Source organism: Triticum urartu, chromosome 1A, assembly GCF_056163025.1.
Source record: "Triticum urartu cultivar PI428250 chromosome 1A, HENAU_Tu73, whole genome shotgun sequence".
NCBI classification, from domain to species: Eukaryota; Viridiplantae; Streptophyta; class Magnoliopsida; order Poales; family Poaceae; genus Triticum; species Triticum urartu.
The window spans coordinates 345,032,684-345,055,470 of NC_141873.1; positions in this window are offsets into that span (position 1 = coordinate 345,032,684).

Here is a 22,787-nt window from a genome sequence, read left to right on the forward strand (position 1 = left end):
GGGGTTCGTTTGGACATATTTATACATTAATTGAGTTTTCAATGCATTTATGTGCATAATTCAAATTTGAACTACAGGCACATGCTCTAATGCATATAAATTGGTTGAAAATTCAAATATGTGTCCTTGGTTGCATGCTTAGGTCCCATGCAAGAAATGGGAATGAATGTCAAACACCCTTCCACCATCACTCGGCCGCAAACATTGAGGTACCTAGTTTTTAAATTCTAGTAAATCCAAAACTCGTCTGAAATTCATGAAACTTGTCATGCTATCATGGAGCGGCATCAACATGTCGTGGTAAAATTTTTGTCCCATTTGGGGCAGGTTTGGGTATAAGCTTCTCACAAACCAGAGCTTCTCACAACAAGCCCCATGGTTTCGGTAGGGAACGTGTCACCTTTGGGGACGAAATGATATTCGTTGCCTCTTATTGCTTTCAAAAAAATTCTAGTGTCAACATAGAACAACAAGAGTGTTGTGTTAAATTTTGGAATTTTTGGGGATTTGTTTAGACATTTTTATACATTAACTGGGTTTTCTAGGCATTTTATGTGCATAATTCAAATTTGAACTACATGCACATGCTCCAGTGCATATAAATTGGTTGAAAAATCAAATTTGTGTCCTTGGGTGCATGCTTAGGTCCCTTGCAAGAAATGGGAATGAATTTCAAACACCAGGGCACTGTTGATTGTTGGCAAAACGTTGAGATACTTTGTTTTCAAATTCTAGTAATCCAAAACTTGTCTGAAATTCATGAAACTTGGCATGCTACCATGGAATGGCACCCGACATGCTCTGGTATTTTTCGTGTCCATTTTGAGAGAAGGCACACTCGAATAACAGCCAACAAAGGCGTTTTGAAACAAATAGTTGCCACTCTAACATCGCAAACGTTTTAGATAGAACATCGGTATGTAAACCGACAGCTTCCCTAGTAAGCCAAGGGAAAATGTGCCGAGCAGGATTTGTGCAGCTCTTCAACGCAAACATTTTAGATAGAACACCTGTATGCAAAGTGAGAGCTATGGTATTCCACAGTAAGCCAAGGGAAAATTTGCCGCGCAGGATTTTTGCACCTCTTCAATGCAAACGGTTCAGATTGAATAAGGTATGCAAAAGCGAGACTTCGGCGCTAAGCCAAGAGAAAATTTGGCATGTAGGATTTGTACCTCCCTTCAACGCAAACGTTTTTTTTGGATGATCCGTGTGCAACCACGTACAGACAATTTGGTAAGATTTGCATCTGTCATATTGGGTATATTGCTATTTGTCAAACTGGAAAGATTGACATTTGTTGATCTAGTAACATTGTCATTTGTTAATCCTTGTAACACTGCGATTTGTCAAAATATGCACCTAAAACTCACTAGCATTATCTAATTTTTGCAACTAAAATTCAGTAATTAAGCATAGATTTCATTCATAGATTAAGCAGTCATTCTTAATTTATACAAACAGTTCAACTCGACAGCTGAAATGACCAAACTTCCCCAATTGTTGCCAACCACGTACTGAAATAGCTAGTTCAACTATATATACTAGCTAATTTTAAGTACGTTGTACAGTTCCACCATATTTATAGTCAGATGAACTGAACAAAATAGCCCCTAAATACTGCTACTACTATGGAGGGGCTTTGTACTACTTCTGGCAGCCTCTCCTCTGCCGAGTGCACTCAGTAAGAGGAAGAGGAGGAGGAGCCTACCAACGAGCTGCACAACTGCAATACGGTGCCTGTCGCTACTGCACCTTCAGCGACGCTCACCAGGAACGCCCTCTGCCACTCTAGACGACCCCCCTAGAAGCGGTTGGACTGCTCGTAGATCTCCTGATTCCCTGCCTCTGCGTCGGCGTGTGCTGTGGCCATGGCTGTGGTAAGGCTCTTTGCATGCTCGACGAGGCGCTCCTCCTCCTCCCGCAGGAACTTGATGTAGCACGCAAGATCGCTAACGCACGTGCAGGCCTCCACCTCCGCCTCCCTCCTTCGGGCAGCGGTGGCAGAGCGGGTGATGATCCTTGCGGTCGACGGTGGGCTGGCGGCCACGGCGGCCGATGATAGGGTGGCGGCAACGACCAACACCTCCCGCCTTCGGGCCGCGGTGGAGTGGGCGATGGCCCTGGCTTTCGACGGTGGTCTGGCGGCAACGACGGCTGGCAACAGCTGCCGACGGGCAGCAGTGGCGGAGCGTGTGGTGGGTGTTCTGCGCACACCCAACGGGGACGCCACACGCACTACACTATGTCGGGGACTGCCACACCGCCGTGGTGTAGCCTCCTAGTTGGAGCTATCCTCTGATGATGGTGGAGTGGCTGAGCGACGACGACAGACCGGTGCCATTGACGATTGTGGGAGAAGCAGACAAGATAAGCTACAGGGAGGGAGGGGAAATGCGATGCAGGACTCGCTGGCCGTGAGGGTTTATATAGTAGGCTGGTAAGCATTGGGATTTTGGGGGATTTCACCGAGTCAGGTGGGAAGCTTGCGCGGGAACCTGCGCGGTTGCGCAGGAACGGTCTCACCACCGTTTGGCCAAAAGAACACCCCCGTGCGCTGCTGAAGCTTGCGCTCGAAGCCGTCTGCGGCAGCGGGATGACAAGATGTGCGAGAGGAGGACGAAAGGACACATACACATACTGTTAATAAAAAATGTTTGCAATTTAATTACCTACTATACCCCTGTCCTGGTTTATAAGTAGGATTGAACTAATAAAATACAAATGCATGTCGCCAAAGATTATATGTTGGATTCGTATTTGAACATAGTTTCCAGTTACATAATTTTTATAACATGCATTAACATTTTGTTGGTTAAATTTAAGGTTATATACCAGCAAGCGTTTCCCCACAACACACATGGCTTATTCCATCACAAACAGCTCGGATGGATCAACTGTATGCCACGTATCGCACACGTAATTCTAATCTGATTCACATTGTTCATCTTATTTGCCACGTATCACCGTGCCGGCCTCTGCTCGCGTCCCTCGGCAAGCTTTGCTCGCCGTTAGGCATCGCGGCATGCTCTCCTCGCGTCCGTCGGCGCGCTTGGCTTGTAAACAGCTTTTCCTTGCATGTTCAACTGCTATATGCATATATATGGTTGCTTGCCGTTTAGGCAACCGCGGAGCGCTCTACTTGTATCCCTCCATGCGTGCTCTACCAGCGGTTGGGCCTGCGCACGATCACGTCGGGGACCGCATATGCATGCGGTTGCGCTGCGCACGTTGCCACGCGATGCAGTTACATGCGGCACGATGGAGTTACGCGCTTCAACTTAGAACTGCCATCAGGGCGTGCCGATATTCCAGGTTGTCCGACTTCCCCTTTAATTCCCGCGGCCATTATAACCTTAGTCTCTTCAACATTTCGATCATGCCCCACAACACAACAAGCACACCCACGGCGGCACATAGAGAGGGGATGTATAGTGGCGCTCCAATGGAGTTCGGCGAGCATAAAGTGGAGACCCACGCGAGGAGGACAGATCTCTTGGTGGTGTGCACCATCGACCCGGCCGTGGTGGACGACTACATCAACACCGTTGAGCAGTTGCTTGCTCGAGACAAGTACAAGGTGGTCGGCATCGACCTCCAGTACACCGTCGGTCGTCCCAACATAGATCAGAAGGTTGTCGTCGCCCAGTTGTGCGTGTGCCATCATGTCCTCATCTACTACAGCATGGCCACAGAGCCTTCTGTACGTTTCACCAGGTTTGTCAACAGCACCGACTACAAGTTCTCTACGGTGGAAACCACCGACGATGTAAAAGCGCTCAGGGTTACGGGCTTGGCCTGCAAGAACCTTGTCGAAATCCATGAGCACTACAGGGTCTGGGGCAGCACGAAGAAGGACTCCCTGGTTGAACTCACCTAGGCCATCATCGACCCATACTACGAAAAGATGGAGCGGGATGCCAACAGAACACGTCCCGTATCCTGGCACAGGGCCTGGATGTGGCAACTAGATGAACCTCACTTCAGGTTCGTGGCCAAGAGCGTGTACACATGCTACGAGATGCACAGGCGGATTGTTGACATGAGCAAGTGCCTTGTTACCGAGATCGACGAGGTCGGATCGAGCCACAAGCAAAGCAAGCGTCACAAGAAGTAGATGATGACCAGATGATCGTTTATCCTAGTTAATCATGCATGTAATATGTAGTTTACTTTGGTGTGTGGAAATGGCATGTGTGTAGTAGCCACCTATGTAATTATGCATGTAATAGTTTACTTTGGTGTGTGCAAATGCCATGGTTGTAGTAGCCACCTATGTAAGTGGATGTTTAATTTGGTTATGCAACCATGTCCTTATAAGTGTGTGTATATATGTTGTTGTTCTATATGCAATCCCATTGCACAACACACACGTATTATTAGCAGCAATCATCTGTGTTATTATCGGTCTTCGCACCCATTTCTGATTACAGACCTATTTGCCGTGTATCACACACATCTTGTCATATTGAACCGTTTCTGTTCTCTTGCCTCAACGCAAACAGTTCATCCGAGTGAACCGCATGCCATATATCGCACACACCTTGATCTGGCTGACCATTTCTTTTGTGTTTCCTAATCAAAAACAGATGATCCGAGTGAACTGTATGTTGTATATCAGGCACACCTTCATTTGGCTGCCCATTTCTTTTGTTCTTCCTCATCGCAAACAATTAATTGAACTAAAACGTATGCCCTGCATCGCACACGCAACTAAAATATGTACAGTGTTTGATGCATCCGTCATCGCAAACGTTTTGCACCTTTTTGATGGGTTTTTTACACCACCATTTGTGATTATTGCATCACACACAGTTTCATCGAAGGGTCTCTCGTCGTAGTGTCGAGTTAGCAGCATCCTACAGTACTGTAGAGTCTATCACACCCGATCATCACATGGTGTCTCGAAATGACGAACTGTAGCAATGGTGCATACTCAGGGAGAACACTTTTATCTTGAAATTAAGTGAAGGGATCATCTAATAATTCTACCGCCGTTCTAAGCAAAATAAGATGCATAAAGGATAAACATCACATGAAATCAAAATACGTGACATGATATGGCCATCATCATATTATGCTTTTGATCTCCATCTCCAAAGCATCGTCATGATCTCCATCGTCACTGGCTCAACACCTTGATCTCCATCATAGCGTCATTGTGTCGAGGTCGTCATGTCAACTATTACTTCTACAACTATGTCTAACGCATAGTGATAAAGTAAAGCAATTACATGACGCTTGCACTTCATACAATAAAGAGACAACCCTAAGGCTCATGTCGGTTGTCCATATTACAAAACATGATCATCTCATACATCAACATATATCACATCATATCTTGACCATATCACATCACAACATGCCCTGCAAAAACAAGTTAGACATCCTCTACTTTGTTGTTGCAAGTTTTACGTGGCTGCTATGGGCTTCTAGCAAGAACCGTTCTTACCTCTGCATAAAACCACAATGGTGATTCATCAAGTTTGCTGTTTTAACCCTCTTCAAGGACTGGCTGCAGTCAAATTTGATTCAACTAAAGTAGGAGAAACAGACACCTGCCAGCCACCTTTATGCAAAACTAGTTGCATGTCAGTCGGTGGAACCGGTCTCATGTGCGTGGACATGTAAGGTTGGCACGGGCTGCTTCATCCCACAATACCGCCGAATCAAAATAAGACGTTGCTGGTAAGCAGTATGACTATCACTGCCCATAACTCTTTGTGTTCTACTCGTGCATAACATCTACGCATAGACCTGGCTCTGATGCCACTGTTGGGAAACATTGCATGGAAAACAAAAAAATTCTATGCACACGCAAGATCTATCCATGGAGATGCATAGCAACGAGAGGGGAGAGTGTGTCTACGTACCCTCTTAGACCGCAAGCGGAAGCGTGTAACAACGCGGTTGATGTAGTCGAACTTCTTCGCGTTCAAACCGATCAAGTACCGAACGTACATGACCTCCGCGTTTTGCACACGTTCTGCTCAGTGATGTCCTCCGCCTTCTTGATCTAGCAAGATGGTGAGGTAGTAGATGAGTTCTGGCATCACGAAGGCGTGGTGACGGTGAAGGTGATGCAATCTCCGCAGGGCTTCGCATAAGCACTAAGAAAATATGACCGAGGGAGTAAACGGTGGACGGGGGCGCCGCACAGGACTAAGACAATGTTCTGTTCTATTGTGGCGCCCCCTCCCTCATATATATATATATATAGGCAGGGGAGGAGAGGCAGCCCCTAGGGCACCCCAAGTGGCCGGCGGCTGCCCTAGGGCACCTGCAGAGCCCCCCTTTCCTTATTTGAACATGAGGGGGAAAGGAAAGAGAGATGGATGCCTTAGGGCGCCTCCCCTTTCCTTCCCTCCCTCCTTTGGTGCATGGGAAAGGGGTAGAGGGGTGCACCAGCCCCTTTTGGGCTGGTGTGATCTTCCCCTTTTAGCCCATAAGGCCCAATAACCTACCGGGGCTGCTCGGAACCCCTTCCGGTGACCCGATAAGTACCCGGTACCACCCGAAACACTTCCGGCGTCCAAGTACCATCGTCCTATATATAAATCTTTACCTCTCGACCATTTCGAGACTCCTCATCATGTCCATGATCTCATCTGGGACTCCGAACAATATTCGGTCACCAAATCATATAACTCATATAACACTATATCATCAACGAACGTCAAGCGTGCGGACCCTACGGGTTCGAGAACTATGTAGACATGGTTGAGGTACCTCTCCGTTCAATAACCAATAGCGGAACCTGGATGCCCATATTGTCTCCTACATATTCTACGAAGATATTTATCGATCGAACTGTTATGACAACATATGTGATTCCCTTTGTCCATCGGTATGTTACTTGCTCGGGATTCGATCGTCGGTGTCTTTGCTACTTCTTAAGCTTGCATTGGTTTTTCCCTTGAAGAGGAAAGGGTGATGCAGCAAAGTAGAGATAAATATTTCCCTCAGTTAGAGACCCAAGGTATCAATCCAGTAGGAGACAACACACAAATCACCAATACCTGCACAAACAATCAAACAACTTGCACCCAACGCGATAAAGGGGTTGTCAACCCTTCACGGTTACTTGCAAAAGTGAGATCTGATAGAGATAGATGAAACTAAACAAATGATAAAGTAAATATTTTTGGGTTTTTTGGTTTATAGACCGGAAAGTAAAATATTGCAAAATAGTAGATCGGAAACTTATATGATGGAAAATAGACCCGGGGGCCATAGGTTTCACTAGAGGCTTCTCTCAAGATAGCAAATAATATGGTGGGTGAACAAATTACTGTTGAGCAATTGATGGAAAAGCGCAAAGTTATGACGATATCTAAGGCAATGATTATGAAATATAGGTATCACGTCCGTGTTAAGTAGACTGAAACGATTCTGCATCTACTACTATTACTCCACACATCGACCGACTCCTGCCTGCATCTAGAGTATTAAGTTCATGAAGAACAGAGTAACGCATTAAGTAAGATGACATGATGTAGAGGAATTAACTCAAGCAATATGATGAAAACCCCATTTTTTATCCTCTATGGAAACAATACAATACGTGCCTTGCTGCCCCTACTATCACTGGAAAGGACACCGCAAGATTGAACCCAAAGCTAAGCACGTCTCCCATTGCAAGAAAAACCAATCTAGTTGGCTAAACCAAACCGATAGTTTGAAGAGAATAGCAAAGAAATCAAATCATGCATAAATGAATTCAAGGAAGATTCAAATAATATTCATAGATAAGCTGATCATAAATCCACAATTCATTGGATCTCGACAAACACACCGCAAAAGAAGATTACATCGGATAGATCTCCAAGAACATCGAGGAGAACATGGTATTGAGAATCAAAGAGAGAGAAGAAGCCATCTAGCTACTAGCTATGGACCCGTAGGTCTGTGGTAAACTACTCACGCTTCATTGGAAGAGCAATAAAGTTGATGTAGAAGCCCTCCATGATCGAATCCCCCTCCGGCAGGATGCCGGAAAAGGCCCTAGATGGGATCTCACGGGTACAGAAGGTTGCAGTGGTGGAAAAGTGTTTTCATGGATGTTTCTGGTGGTTTGGGAATATATGTGAATATATAGGTCAAAGAATTAGGTCAGGGGAGTCACGGGGGGCCCACAAGTCATGGGGGGCGCCCTACCCCCTTGGGCATGCCCTCCACCCTTGTGGCTGCCTCGTGGCTCCTCTAACTTGAACTCCAAGTATCCTAGGTGTCTTCCGGTCCAATAAAAATCATCACGAAGGTTTTATTCCGTTTGGTATTCCTTTCTTGCGAAACTCAAAAACAAGGAAAAGAAGAAACAAAAACTGGCACTGGGCTCTAGGTTAATAGGTTAGTCCCAAAACTAATATAAAATAGCATATTAATGCATATAAAACATCCAAAACAGATAATATAATAGCATGGAACAATCAAAAATTATAGATACGCTGGAGACGTATCAAGCATCCCCAAGCTTAATTCCTGCTCGTCCTTGAGTAGGTAAATGATAAAAACAGAATTTTTGATGTGGAATGCTACCTAACATATTTATCCATGTAATTTTTATTTATTGTGGCATGAATGTTCAGATCCACAAGATTCAAAAAAAGTTTAATATTGACATAAAAACAATAATACTTCAAGCATACTAACAAGGCAATTATGTCTTCTCAAAATAACATGGCCAAATAAAGCTTATCCCTACAAAATCATATAGTCTGGCTATGCTCCATCTTCATCACACAAAATATTTAAATCATGCACAACCCCAATGACAAACCAGGTAATTGTTTCATACTTTTGATGTTCTCAAACTTTTTCAACTTTCACGTCATACATGAGCATGAGCCATGGACATAGCACTATAGGTGGAATAGAATATGGTGGTTGTGGAGAAGACAAAAAGAAGGAGATAGTCTCACATCAACTAGGCATATCAACGGTGTAACATCCCAAATTTTCAATATGGAATGTTATACACTAGATCATCATTGCATATCATATTTATTGCATTTTGGTTGATCCTAGAAATTTTTCGCAACTCAAGGACCCTCGGAGAGAGTTGGGGATTTCGTTATTTTCATATTTGTGTTGTCTCGAATTTTAAAAATAGGATCATTTGATTTTATTTATTTTATCTTCAATAATTTTTATTACAAAAATATGAGAGAGGGAATAAAATGACTTTCCCAAAATAAAGAAATATTGGGGATTTAATAAAAAATCAAATAAGATTTTATTTGGCTTTATTTGCTATTTTATTTGAATTTAGGAAAAGTGCGTGTTTTTCAAAATTGCATTTAGGCCCCAAATAAATGTTCATCCTGTGCGGCTTGATTTTAGAAGCCGGGGAAAATTTATTTCAGGATTTTTGGAGTCCGTTTAGTATTTCTTTTATTTGTTTTTCTGTGCGGAATTAATTTAAAAAAACGTGAACCGACTCTGGGCCGTACCCGAGCGGGACTCCGCCCGGGGGCCTTTATAAGCCGCCCGACCCGAGCCGCCGAAGCCCGCCCTGCGCCCTAACCCTAGCCGCCGCCGCGCCGCCGCCGCCGGAGCCGCCGCCACCGACCGCACCCCGAGGTTGACCCCGCCGCCGTTTTTTCTTGAAAAAAAACTGTTTGGTTTTTCCGTCGGTTTTTTTTAGTTTCCATTTTTTATTAGATTGGTTTTTTTGGTTTAGTCTATTTAGTGAACGTTCGCCCGTTCGTTCGTTTTAACGAACGTGTTCGTCGTTTAGATCCAGTTAACGAACGTTCGTTCGTTAAATTGTTCGTCGTTTTTCTTTTTCTCGGATTAAATCCGCGATTTTTCTGATCGTGATTTCTGATCCGATTTTCGTTTTAGTATAACTTCTCGCTCGTTTATCGGAATCAGGCGATTCAAGCGCCTGGAGTTTCGTCTTGAAACCCTCTTTCCGTTTAACCAACTTAAACAAGTTTTTGTTTCTGTAAAAATTGCCCTAGATCCAGAATAGTAATCGAAGCCTATTTTCTTTTGTCGTTTGTCTTTCGTTGCTTCGTTCGATTTGATTCTTTTTGCCAACCGGAGTTCTTAAGTTGAACTTTCTGGATAGATCTCTTATTTGAGTTTACATGTTCATTAGTTGAGTACTTATTGTATGTTTGTTTGTTTGCGATAGAGTACCCGGAGTGCGCCACTTGTTACTTCGAATCACTAGGTTTCCCGGATCATCAGCAAGGCAAGTAACACTTTGATCATACCTCCTACTACCCAGTTTTATTGCATTAGATCAATCCTCACACATTGCATGATTAGGATCTAATTAAATCGTGGGTTTGGGGAGTAGTTGAGGTAGTACCTATTACCTATTTATTTATCAAACCTTTGGGAGTTACTTCTACGTTTGCTTACTATTGCTATGCTATGCTAGTAGACGTGGATTGGGTGAGTGATATCCATGACAGATGTGAGATTTCTTTAATCAATGGTTTATCTAAGGTGGCAACTTAAATACACATCTGGGTGGATTGAGGTACCTGGGTATTCCAGGATCGCCTGTTTTCTTTTGGACCGCCACCCAGGCTCAAAGGGATCATGAGATTATTCATGCTAGAAACTTCCGTGTGTAGCCACAAGCTATTATGGGCTCTAGCATAGTTGACTAAGTCGTGCGAACTCTTACAGTGGTAGACTAGCAGATGTAGGGGATGTAGGTGGTACGGTCTACCCGGTCGTAAGGTGCCAGCGCTTCTGAAAGACTATGTCTCGGTCATCCGTTTCTCAAACACCATGCAGTGCGAGATATCCAACGGAGGAGATCGAGTCTTGTGGGGAAAAGTGCGCAAACCTCTACAGAGTGTATAAACTAATCATGGTTAGCCGTGTCCCCGGTTATGGACATCTTGAGTATCTAGTACTTGGATTATCATGTGAATCTCAGCATGTTACTATAAGATTAAGTTTGACGGGTTTGTTTAATGATGTTTAATTGGGATTGAGAATGCTGTCAACCATTCTCAATGTTTAACAACCACCATAATAGTTAAATAAATTTATTCCTTTTGCAGTAGGGAAAAATTGGCTTTACGCAAAACTGTAACCATAGAGCTTTCCACCAGCCAAATATGCATATAGTATAGCTGTTTCAATCCATTACTCTCTATGTGTTACATTGCCAGCATATTCCATGTGCTGACCCGTTTTCGGGCTGCAACGTTAATGTTGCAGACTTTTCAGATGACGATTAAGGAGTTTTAGGTCGTGGTTCTATACTCAGTGATGCCGTTGGAGTTGATGGACTCACTTATCTTCCAAGCCTTCCGCTGTTATCGTTATTACATGGCCTTAAGCCATATTTATTGTAATAAGTTCTCTTTTGAGACACTCGATGTAATAAGTGTGTGATTGCTACTCTGTTATAAATCCTTCAAGTACTGTGTGGTGTCAGCATTACTGATCCAGGGATGACACCGGAGCACAGAGATTGGACCGTTTGAGGTCTGGTCGCTACAAACGGGCTATGGAGATGTCCATCAATAGATATCAATGTGAGTGAGTAGGGATCGCCATGCAACGGATGCACTAGAGCCATAAATTTATGACAGCTCAAAAGAAAACTATGTGGGTGTGCATCCAACTTGCTTGCTCATGAAGACCTAGGGCAATTTGAGGAATCCCATCCTTGGAATATACAAGCCAAGTTCTATAATGAAAAATTCCCACTAGCATATGAAAGTGACAACATAGGAGACTCTCTATCATGAAGATCATGGTGCTACTTTGAAGCACAAGTGTGGAAAAAGGATAGTAACATTGCCCCTTCTCTATTTTTCTCTCATTTTTTCTTTTTTTTCTTTTTTTTGTTTGGCTTCTTTGGTCTCTCCTTTTATTTTTATTTTTCCTCACATGGGGCAATGCTCTAATAATGAAGATCATCACACTTTTATTTACTTACAACTCAAAAATTACAACTCGATACTAGAACAAAATATGACTTTATATGAATGCCTCTGTCGGTGTACCAGGATCTGCAATGACTCAAGAGCGACATGTATGAAAAATGATGAAAGGTGGCTTTGCCAAAAATACGATGTCTACTACATGATCATGCAAAGCAATATGACAATGATGGAACGTGTCATAATAAAACGGAGTGGTGGAAAGTTGCATGGCAATATATCTCGGAATGGCTATGGAAATGCCGCAATAGGTAGGTATGGTGGCTGTTTTGAGGAAGGTATATGGTGGGTGTATGGTACCGACGAAAGTTGCGCGACACTAGAGAGGCTAGCAATAGTGGAAGGGTGAGAGTGCGTATAATCCATGGACTCGACATTAGTGATGTCTACTACACAACCTTCTTCTTGTAGACGTTGTTGGGCCTCCAAGTGCAGAGGTTTGTAGGATAGTAGCAAATTTCCCTCAAGTGGATGACCTAAGGTTTATCAATCCGTGGGAGGCGTAGGATGAAGACGGTCTCTCCCAAGCAATCCTGCAACCAAATAACAAAGAGTCTCTTGTGTCCCCAACACACCCAATACAATGGTAAATTGTATAGGTGCACTAGTTCGGCAAAGAGATGGTGATACAAGTGCAATATGGATGGTAGATAATGGTTTTTGTAATCTAAAAATATAAAAACAGCAAGGTAACTAATGATAAAAGTGAGCACAAACGGTATTGCAATGCGTTGAAACAAGGCCTAGGGTTCATACTTTCACTAGTGCAAGTTCTCTCAACAATAATAACAAAATTGGATCATATAACTATCCCTCAACATGTAACAAAGAGTCACTCCAAAGTCACCAATAGCGGAGAACAAACGAAGAGATTATGGTAGGGTACGAAACCACATCAAAGTTATCCTTTCTGATCGATCTATTCAAGAGTCCGTAGTAAAATAACATGAAGCTATTCTTTCCGTTCAATCTATCATAGAGTTCGTACTAGAATAACACCTTAAGACATAAATCAACCAAAACACTAATGTCACCTAGATACTCCAATGTCACCTCAAGTATCTGTGGGTATGATTATACGATATGCATCACACAATCTCAGATTCATCTATTCAAACCAACACAAAGTACTTCAAAGAGTGCCCCAAAGATTCTACCGGAGAGTCAAGACGAAAACGTGTGCCAACCCCTATGCATAGGTTCATGGGCGGAACCCGCAAGTTGATCACCAAAACATACATCAAGTGGATCAATAGAATACCCCATTGTCACCACGGGTATCCCATGCAAGACATACATCAAGTGTTCTCAAATCATTAAAGACTCAATCCAATAAGATAACTTCAAAGGGAAAACTCAATCCATTACAAGAGAGTAGAGGGGGAGAAACATCATAAGATCCAAGTATAATAGCAAAGCTCGCGATACATCAAGATCGTACCACCTCAAGAACACGAGAGAGAGAGAGAGAGAGATCAAACACATAGCTACTGGTACATACCCTCAGCCCCGAGGGAGAACTACTCCTCCTCGTCGTGGAGAGCACCGGGGTGATGAAGATGGCCACCGGAGAGGGATTCCCCCCTCCGGCAGGGTGCCGGAACGGGTCTAGATTGGTTTTCGGTGGCTACGGAGGCTTCTGGCGGCGGAACTACCGATCTATTGTGCCCCCCCCCCCCCGAAGTTTTTAGGGTATATGGGTATAGATAGGAGGAGGAAGAAGTACGTCGGTGGACCTCCGGGCTGTCCACGAGGCAGGGGGCACGCCCAGGGGGGTGGGCACGCCCCCCACCCTTGTGGGCAGCCTGAGACTCTTCTGGTCCATCTCCGATACTCCGTGGGCTTCTTCTGGTCCAAAAATAAGTTCCGTGAAGTTTCAGGTCAATTGGACTCCGTTTGACTTTCCTTTTCTGCAATACTTAAAAACAAGGAAAAAACTGGCACTGGGCTCTAGGTTAATAGGTTAGTCCCAAAATAATATAAAAGTATATAATAAAGCCCATAAACATCCAAAACAGATAATATAATAGCATGGAACAATCAAAAATTATAGATACGTTGGAGACGTATCAATTAGTCATAAAGAACTCACATACTTATTGCAAAAATCTATTAGTTATCGAAACAAAGTACTACGCGCATGCTACTAGGGGGATAGATTGGTAGGAAAAGACCATCGCTCATCCCCGACCACCACTCATCAGGAAGACAGTCAAAAAATACCTCATGCTCCAACTTCGTTACATAACGGTTCACCATACGTGCATGATATGGGAATCCCAAACCTTAACACAAGTATTTCTCAAATTCACAATTACTCACTAGCATGACTCTAATATCACCATCTCTATATCTCAAAACAATCATAAAGAATCAAACTTCTCATAGTATTCAGTGCACTTTATATGAAAGTTTTTATTATATCCCTCTTGGATGCCTATCATATTAGGACTAAATTTATAACCAACGCAAATTACAATATTGTTTAAAGACTCTAAAAATAATATAAGTGAAGCATTAGAGTTCAATACTTTCTATAAAATAAAGCCACTGTCGTGCTCTAAAAAGATATAAGTGAAGCACTAGGACAAAATTGCTTACCTCAAAAGATATAAGTGAAGCACATAGAGTATTCTAATAAATCACGATTCATGTGTGTTCCTCTCAAAAGGTGTGTAAAACAAGGATGATTGTGGCAAACTAAAAAGCAAAGACTCAAATCATACAAGACGCTCCAAGCAAAACACATATCATGTGGTGAATAAAAATATAGCCTGAAGTAAAGTTACCGATAGACGAAGACGAAAGAGGGGATGTCCCGTCTTACGAGACATCCCCAAGCTTAGGCTCTTGGTTGTCCTTTAATATTAACTTGGGGTGCCTTGGGCATCCCCAAGCTTAGTCTCTTGCCACTACTTATTCCATAGTCCATCAAATCCTTACCCAAAACTTGAAAACTTTACAACACAAAACTCAAAAGAAAATCTCATAAGCTCCGTTAGTATGAGAAAATAAATCACCACTTTTGGTACTATTGTGAACTCATTATTTATTTATGTTTGTGTAATATCTACTGTATTCCAACTTTTCCATGGTTCATACCCCCCGATACTACCCATAGATTCATCAAAATAAGCAAACAACACATAGAAAACAGAATCTGTCAAAAACAGAACAGTCTTTAGTAATCTGGAACTCTCGAATACTTCGGTAACTCCAAAAATTCTGAAAAATTAGGACAGCCTCGGAAATTTGTTTATTATTCTTCCGCAGAAAGAATCAGTATTTTATCACGCTTCTGTTAAAAATGAGAATTGGTTTCCTGAGCGCAAAAGTTTCTGTTTTTCAGCAAGATCAAATCAACTATCACTGTAAGCCATCCCAAAGGTCTTACTTGGCACGAACACTAATTAATAAACAAAACCACATCTAACCAGAGGCTAGATGAATTATTTATTATAAAGCAGAACCAAAAAGAAAAGAACAAAAATAAAATTGGGTTGCCTCCCAACAAGTGCTATTGTTTAACGCCCTTAGCTAGGCATAAAAATACAAATAGATCTAGGTATTGTCATCTTTGGTATGCAATCCATAGGTAGCTCTCATAATAGATTCATATGGCAATTTAATTTTCTTTCTTGGAAACTGTTCCATGCCCTTCCTTAACGGAAATTGAAATCTAATGTTTCCTTCTTTCATATCAATAATTGCACCAATCGTTCTAAGGAAAGGTCTACCAAGAATAATAGGACATGTAGGATTGCAATCTATATCAAGAACAATGAAATCTATAGGCACATAATTCCTATTTGCAACAATAAGAACATCATTAATCCTTCCCATAGGTTTCTTAATAGTGGAATCCGCAAGATGCAAATTTAAAGAACAATCATCAAATTCACAAAAACCTAACACATCACATGAAGTTTTTGGAATCATAGAAATGCTAGCACCCAAATCACACAAAGCATAGCACTAATAATCTTTGATCTTAATCTTAATAGTAGTTTCCCATTCATCATAAAGTTTTCTAGGGATAGAAACTTCCAATTCAAGCTTTTCTTCAAAAGATTGCATCATAGCATCAATGATATGTTTAGTAAAAGCTTTGTTTTGATTATAAGCATGAGGAGAATTCAACATGCATTGCAACAAGGAAATGCAATATATTAAAGAACAATTATCATAATTGAATTCCTTGAAATCCAAGAGAGTGGGTTCATTGCTACTTAAAGTTTTGTCCTCTCCAATCCCACTTTTATCAATTTTTGCATCAAGATCTAAAAACTCCGAATCATTCGGATGCCTTTTAACTAAAGTTGACTCATCTCCAGTCCCATCTTTATCAAGATTTATATTGGAAAACAAGATTCAATAGGAGTCACATCAATCACTTTAAGATCTTCATCATTATTTTCACGGAAACTAGAAGAACATGTTTTTACAAACCAATTAGTTTAGCATGCATCTTATCATTTCTTTCTTTGCACTCATCAATGGAAATTATCATAGCTTTGAAATACTCATTAATATCATTCTTGGGTGTAATAGATCTAAGTTTCAAATAATCAACATCAAGAGAAATTCTATCCACGTTCCTAGCCAAATCATCAATCTTGAGCAATTTTTCTTCAACCAAAGCATTGAAATTCTTTTGTGAACTCATAAATTTTCTAACACTATTCTCAAAATCAGAGGGCATCTTATTATAATTTTCATAAGAATTGTCGTAGGAATTACCATAATTATTAGAGTAATTACTAGGAAACGACCTAGGATTAAAATTACCTCTATACGTGTTATTGCCAAAATTGTTCCTACCAACAAAATTCACATCCATAGATTCATTATTATTTTCAATCAAAGTAGACAAAGGCATATCATTAGGATCTATAGAAGCACTCTTGCTAGCAAATAATTTCATAAGTTCATCCATCTTTCCACTCAAAACATTAATCTCTTCAATCGCATGCACTTTTTTTACTAGAAGATCTTTCGGTATACCATTGCGAATAATTAACCATAATATTATCTAGGAGTTTAGTAGCTTCTCCAAAAGTAATTTCCATAAAAGTACCACCCGCGGCCGAACTAAAAGATTTCTAGAAGCAAAACTCAATCCGGCATAAACATTTTGTATAATCATCCACAAATTCAAACCATGAGTAGGGCAATTTCGTATCATCAATTTCATCCTCTCCCAAGATTGTGCAACATGTTCATGATCAAGTTGCTTAAAATTCATAATATCGTTCCTAAGGGAGATGATCTTAGCGGGAGGAAAATACTTGGAAATAAAACATCTTTACACTTATTCCATGAATCAATACTATTTTTAGGCAAAGATGAAAACCAAGTTTTAGCACGATCTCGAAGTGAGAATGGAAATAGCTTCAATTTAACAATATCATTATCCACATATTTTTTCTTTTGCATATCACACAACTCAACGAAATTATTCAGATGGGATGCGTCATCTTCACTAGGAAGGATGGAAAATTGATCTTTCATGACAAGATTCAACAAAGTGGCATTAATTTCATAAGATTTCGCACTAGTGGCGGGACCAATCGGAGTACTAATAAAATCATTGTTATTAGTGTTGGAAAAGTCACACAATTTGGTATTCTCTTGAGCCATCGTGACAAAGCAAGCCATTCAACGCAGGAGCACACAAAAAGCAAACGAAGAAGACGAATGGAAGAGGCGTGAAGAAAAGGCAAATATTTTTGAAAATCCTTTTAGAAGTGGGGGAGAGGAAAATGAGAGGCAAATGCCGAATAATGTAATGCCAGATATGAGAGTTTTATGATGGGTACTTGGTATGTCTTGACTTGGCGTATATCTCCCTGGCAACGGCACCAGCAATTCTTCCTGCTACTTCTTGAGCTTGCATTGGTTTTTCCCTTGAAGAGGAAAGGGTGATGCAGCAAAGTAGAGATAAGTATTTCTCTCAGTTAGATAACCAAGGTATCAATCCAGTAGGAGACAACGCACAAATCACCAATACCTGCACAAACAATCAAACAACTTGCACCCAACGCGATAAAGGGGTTGTCAATCCCTTCACGGTTACTTGCAAAAGTGAGATCTGATATAGATAGATGAAACTAAACAAACGATAAAGTAAATATTTTTGGGTTTTTTGGTTTATAGATCAGAAAGTAAAAGATTGTAAAATAGTAGATCAGAAACTTATATGATGGAAAATAGACCCGGGGGCCATAGGTTTCACTAGAGGCTTCTCTCAAGATAGCAAATAATACGGTGGGCGAACAAATTATTGTCGAGCAATTGATAGAAAAGCACAAATTTATGACTATATCTAAGGAAATGATTATGAAATATAGCATCACGACTGTGTCAAGTAGACCAAAACGATTATGCATCTACTACTATTACTCCACACATCAACCGACTCATGCCTGCATCTAGAGTATTAAGTTCATGAAGAACAGAGTAACGCATTAAGTAAGATGACATGATGTACATGAATTAACTCAAGCAATATGATGAAAACCCCATATTTTTATCCTCGATGGCAACAATACAATACGTGCCTTGCTGCTCCTACTGGCACTAGAAAGGACACCACAAGATTGAACCCAAAGCTAAGCACTTCTCCCATTGCAAGAAAACCAATCTAGTTGGCCAAACCAAACCGATAGTTCGAAGAGAATTACAAAGATATCAAATCATGCATAAAAGAATTCAGAGAAGATTCAAATAATATTCATAGATAAGCTGATCATAAATCCACAATTCATCGGATCTCGACAAACACACCACAAAATAAGATTACATCGGATAGATCTCCAAGAACATCGAGGAGAACATGGTATTGAGAATCAAAGAGAGAGAAGAAGCCATCTAGCTACTAGCTATGGACCCGTAGGTCTATGGTAAACTACTCACGCTTCATCGGAAGTGCAATAGAGTTGATGTAGAAGCTCTCTGTGATAGAATCCCCCTCCGACAGGATGCCGGAAAAGGCCACTAGATGGGATCTCATGGGTACAGAAGGTTGCGGCGGTGGAAAAGTGTTTTCGTGGATGCTTCTGGTGGTTTGGGACTATATGTGAATATATAGGCGAAAGAATTAGGTCAGGGGAGTCACGGGGGGCCCACAAAGCAGGGGCGTGCCCTACCCCCTGGGCACGTGGCCGCCTCGTGGCTCCTCTGACTTGAACTCTAAGTCTCCTGGGTGTCTTCTGGTCCAAGAAAAATCATCGCTAAGGTTTTATTCTATTTGGACTCCGTTTGGTATTCTTTTTCTGTGAAACTCAAAAACAAGGAAAAACAGAAACTGACACTAGGCTCTGGGTTAATAGGTTAGTCCCAAAAATAATATAAAATAGCATATTAATGCATATAAAACATCCAAAACAGATAATATAATAGCATGGTACAATCAAAAATTATAGATACGTTGGAGACGCATCATTCTTCATACCTAGTTCAATCTTGTTACCGGCAAGTCTCTTTACTCGTTCTGTAATACATCATCCTGCAACTAACTCATTAGTCACTTTGCTTGCAAGGATTCTTATGATGTGTATTACCGAGAGGGCCCAGAGATACCTCGGAGTGACAAATCTTAATCTCGATCTATGCCAACTCAACAAACACCTTCGGAGATACCTGTAGAACATATTTATGATCACCCAGTTACGTTGTGACTTTGATAGCACACAAGGTATTCCTCCGGTATCCAGGAGTTGCATAAGCTTATAGTCGAAGGAATATGTATTTGACATGAAGAAAGCAGTAGCAATAAACTGAACGATCATTATGCTAAGCTAACAGATGGATCTTGTCCATCACATCATTCACCTAATGATGTGATCCCGTTATCAAATGACAAACCATGTCTATGGTTATGAAACCTTAACCATCTTTGATCAATGAGCTAGTCTAGTAGAGGCTCACTAGGGAAACGGTATTTATTTATGTATCCACACACATGTATTTAAGTTTCTGGTCAATACAGTTCTAGCATGAATAATAAACCTTTATCATGATTAAGGAAATATAATAATAACCATTTCATTATTGCCTCTAGGGCATATTTCCATCACTCCTCACTTCCAATATAGATAGGGGCTTCTAGTTGCTTCCGCATCCATTCCTCCATGAATTTCTGAATTACTTCGGATCGCAGCTCCATCACATTCCCCCGAATGCCATGGTTTATTTGTTTGCATTCAGTTCTCTTTGCGAAAAATACATCGGATGTCCTCCCCATTGGGCCTTTTTCAAACATATCTTCTCTTGTCAATCTCAAACCATCAAAAAGACCTCTCCGAGTGATGATAACACCAAAGTTATCCAATTATGCGCGGGTTAGGAGTCCAAGTGAAGAGCTCATGCACTTTTCCGGCAATTAGATTTCCGGGGACTATCAAGTTGTGGCAGAATACCTGGTTCTACTGCAAGGACATTCTGACAGGTGATTCTCAAATAGGTCTCCCTATCTATACTGGCAATAGAGTTGAGCCTCCGAAAATGCTTAGGCTTGCTAAGATCGAAAAAAACTAAAGTTGATATCCTGCTGGATGCTTTTGTCGGCATAAAGAGGGTTGGCGTTGATGGTATTGACATGCTGGAGGTCTTTATCATTCATCGTATTTGGCCACTTTAGGAGAGGGTGAGGCCTATGCATATATATGAGGGCATGAGCGACCTGGTACCTGCACACCAAACAAGGTAGTGTAGCACTTTCGCAGAAGTATCCCAACGAGTAACCGTCCAAACAAAGAGCGGAGGAGAGTATTTATGGAGGCATTTCTGTCACACACAAGGTATCATAGTTCTGGTGTGAAGTACCGCTTGAGCTTCTACAAATACTATTACTATCATGGGTAAACGATAAACTAAATATGCTAGTAAAAAGAGGACTTAAAGGTGTCTACTAAATAACTAATAAAAGTAAATAACAAGAGCTTAGAATGTAAATGGTGTTTCCTGCAATGAAGAGATTAGGTGCGGAGAGATTTCAGTTCATGGTAAGAATATATGAATTTTGCCAGTGCGGCGGTAATACCAGTTACCTTGTATTGTACTCATGGTATTTGATATAAACTTTCCATAGGCTATTCTCCCCAGAGTCATGAAACTCATCCACTAAGGGTTACATTTCATTCTATGGTCCCGCTTCTCCGTTGCCACAAAGTGGTCGTTTCCACAATTAAGGTCATAATACCGGAACCAAGCATTAAGTTCAGTGGATAGTTGTTATCTCATATTTTCTTCAGTTCTCATAGATATCTCTACCCATCACACCAGAGATCACAGAGTTCCTAAACAATATGTGTTACATGTGTAGGTGTTGAGATCATGTTGCCTGGGCCCTTAAATTGGGCAACACGCATAGAGTTCACCACAATATAACAACATACTAAATAGATTGTACTACTACTAATTCAAATGAAAACATATAGGATAGGCACATAAGAATCTTACCGCTCACCTATATCTCCTTCACCTACGGGAATTACTCACACAACATAAGAGGGGAGTCAGTCACAACAGAGAGAAAAACCATGAAACCCATATCGATAATATTGAGGGGATCCACAATGAGATAAAATGGTACTCAAATAGTCTTGATCTGAGATGAGATGGAGCAGAGATTACAAGTTCCAATCCCTCTTACGATAGTGAAGGAGGTGATGATGATGATGATGATGATGATGATGATGATGATGATGATGGAGGAGATGGAGATGAAAGGACCAAAAACTACGATTATCTTCTCCTCTCCTATTCTGGATGGTGTGGCGCCGGCTAGGGTTCTCTTCTCCTCATGGCCCCTTCATGAAAGTTACTTGTATAGATGAGGAGGGCCCGTGGGCACTCCAAACGACCGCTCAAATGAGCACGTGTGGTCGTATGAAACGTCGTCTTTCACTCTGGTACACCTGTTGACAGTGCTCTCTTCAGAAAAGTTGCTCCAATTGACTTGATTTGCACCAATCTCCTTTGATTTCCTACCAAATGTGATATTTCCTGCCATCCAAAGGACAAAGTAGATCTTCCTCCCTTTTGTTTGATTAGCATTATAAATATCCAAAGAATAACAAAAATCCGATGAAACCAAATGGAAATCACTATGAAAAACATCGTAAATTCTCGAGCCATCAACTCCCCCAAGCTCAAGATTTTCTTGTCCCCGAGCAAACAAGAAATCAAGAGAGTGAACAGGAGCTTGGTTGAATGGAAAGAACTTTACTGGCTCGGGAAAATACACCTTATCCATCCTCTCTTATCCTGCAAGATCATTAAAGAAAATATTTGCAATTGAATAGCCGCACCTAAACTCGTTGCCTAACCACGTATAGTCTCATACCATTAGTTATAATTTCTTAAAACAATTTTTCTTCGCTAACCTAGTGTTTAGGAAAATGAAGGTGTTCTTCAATTAGATTGACATTCAACTTAAGCTCAATTGTCAAAATACATTTAAATGGTTTGGAAAATGAAGATAGCAAACTCAAGTTTTTCATTAACACCCACTAATGCCTCCTAGTCATGGCTCTCCGACACTTCTCTCAGTTATTATTCTTTGAGATTTCAACTCTAGGTAACGAGGTTATGCCAACATTCACAATATGCAATTGGGTTCCGTCGTGGTTTAATTTCATGCACTATGGATCAAGAATGGTTGTCTCTTTCGAGCTCAGTGATCAGTGCTTTTATTTACCACTTACACACTTCCTTGGGGAAGGTCGATCATTTACCACACAATCCCCAAGTTTGTGACAGAGCTCCAGTTACGTGGATTATCCCAACATATAGCAATGAGACATAAAGCCAGCCTTAGGCTGGAGCTCCATGATTTATGTATTGCAAATAAATTTTGGCATA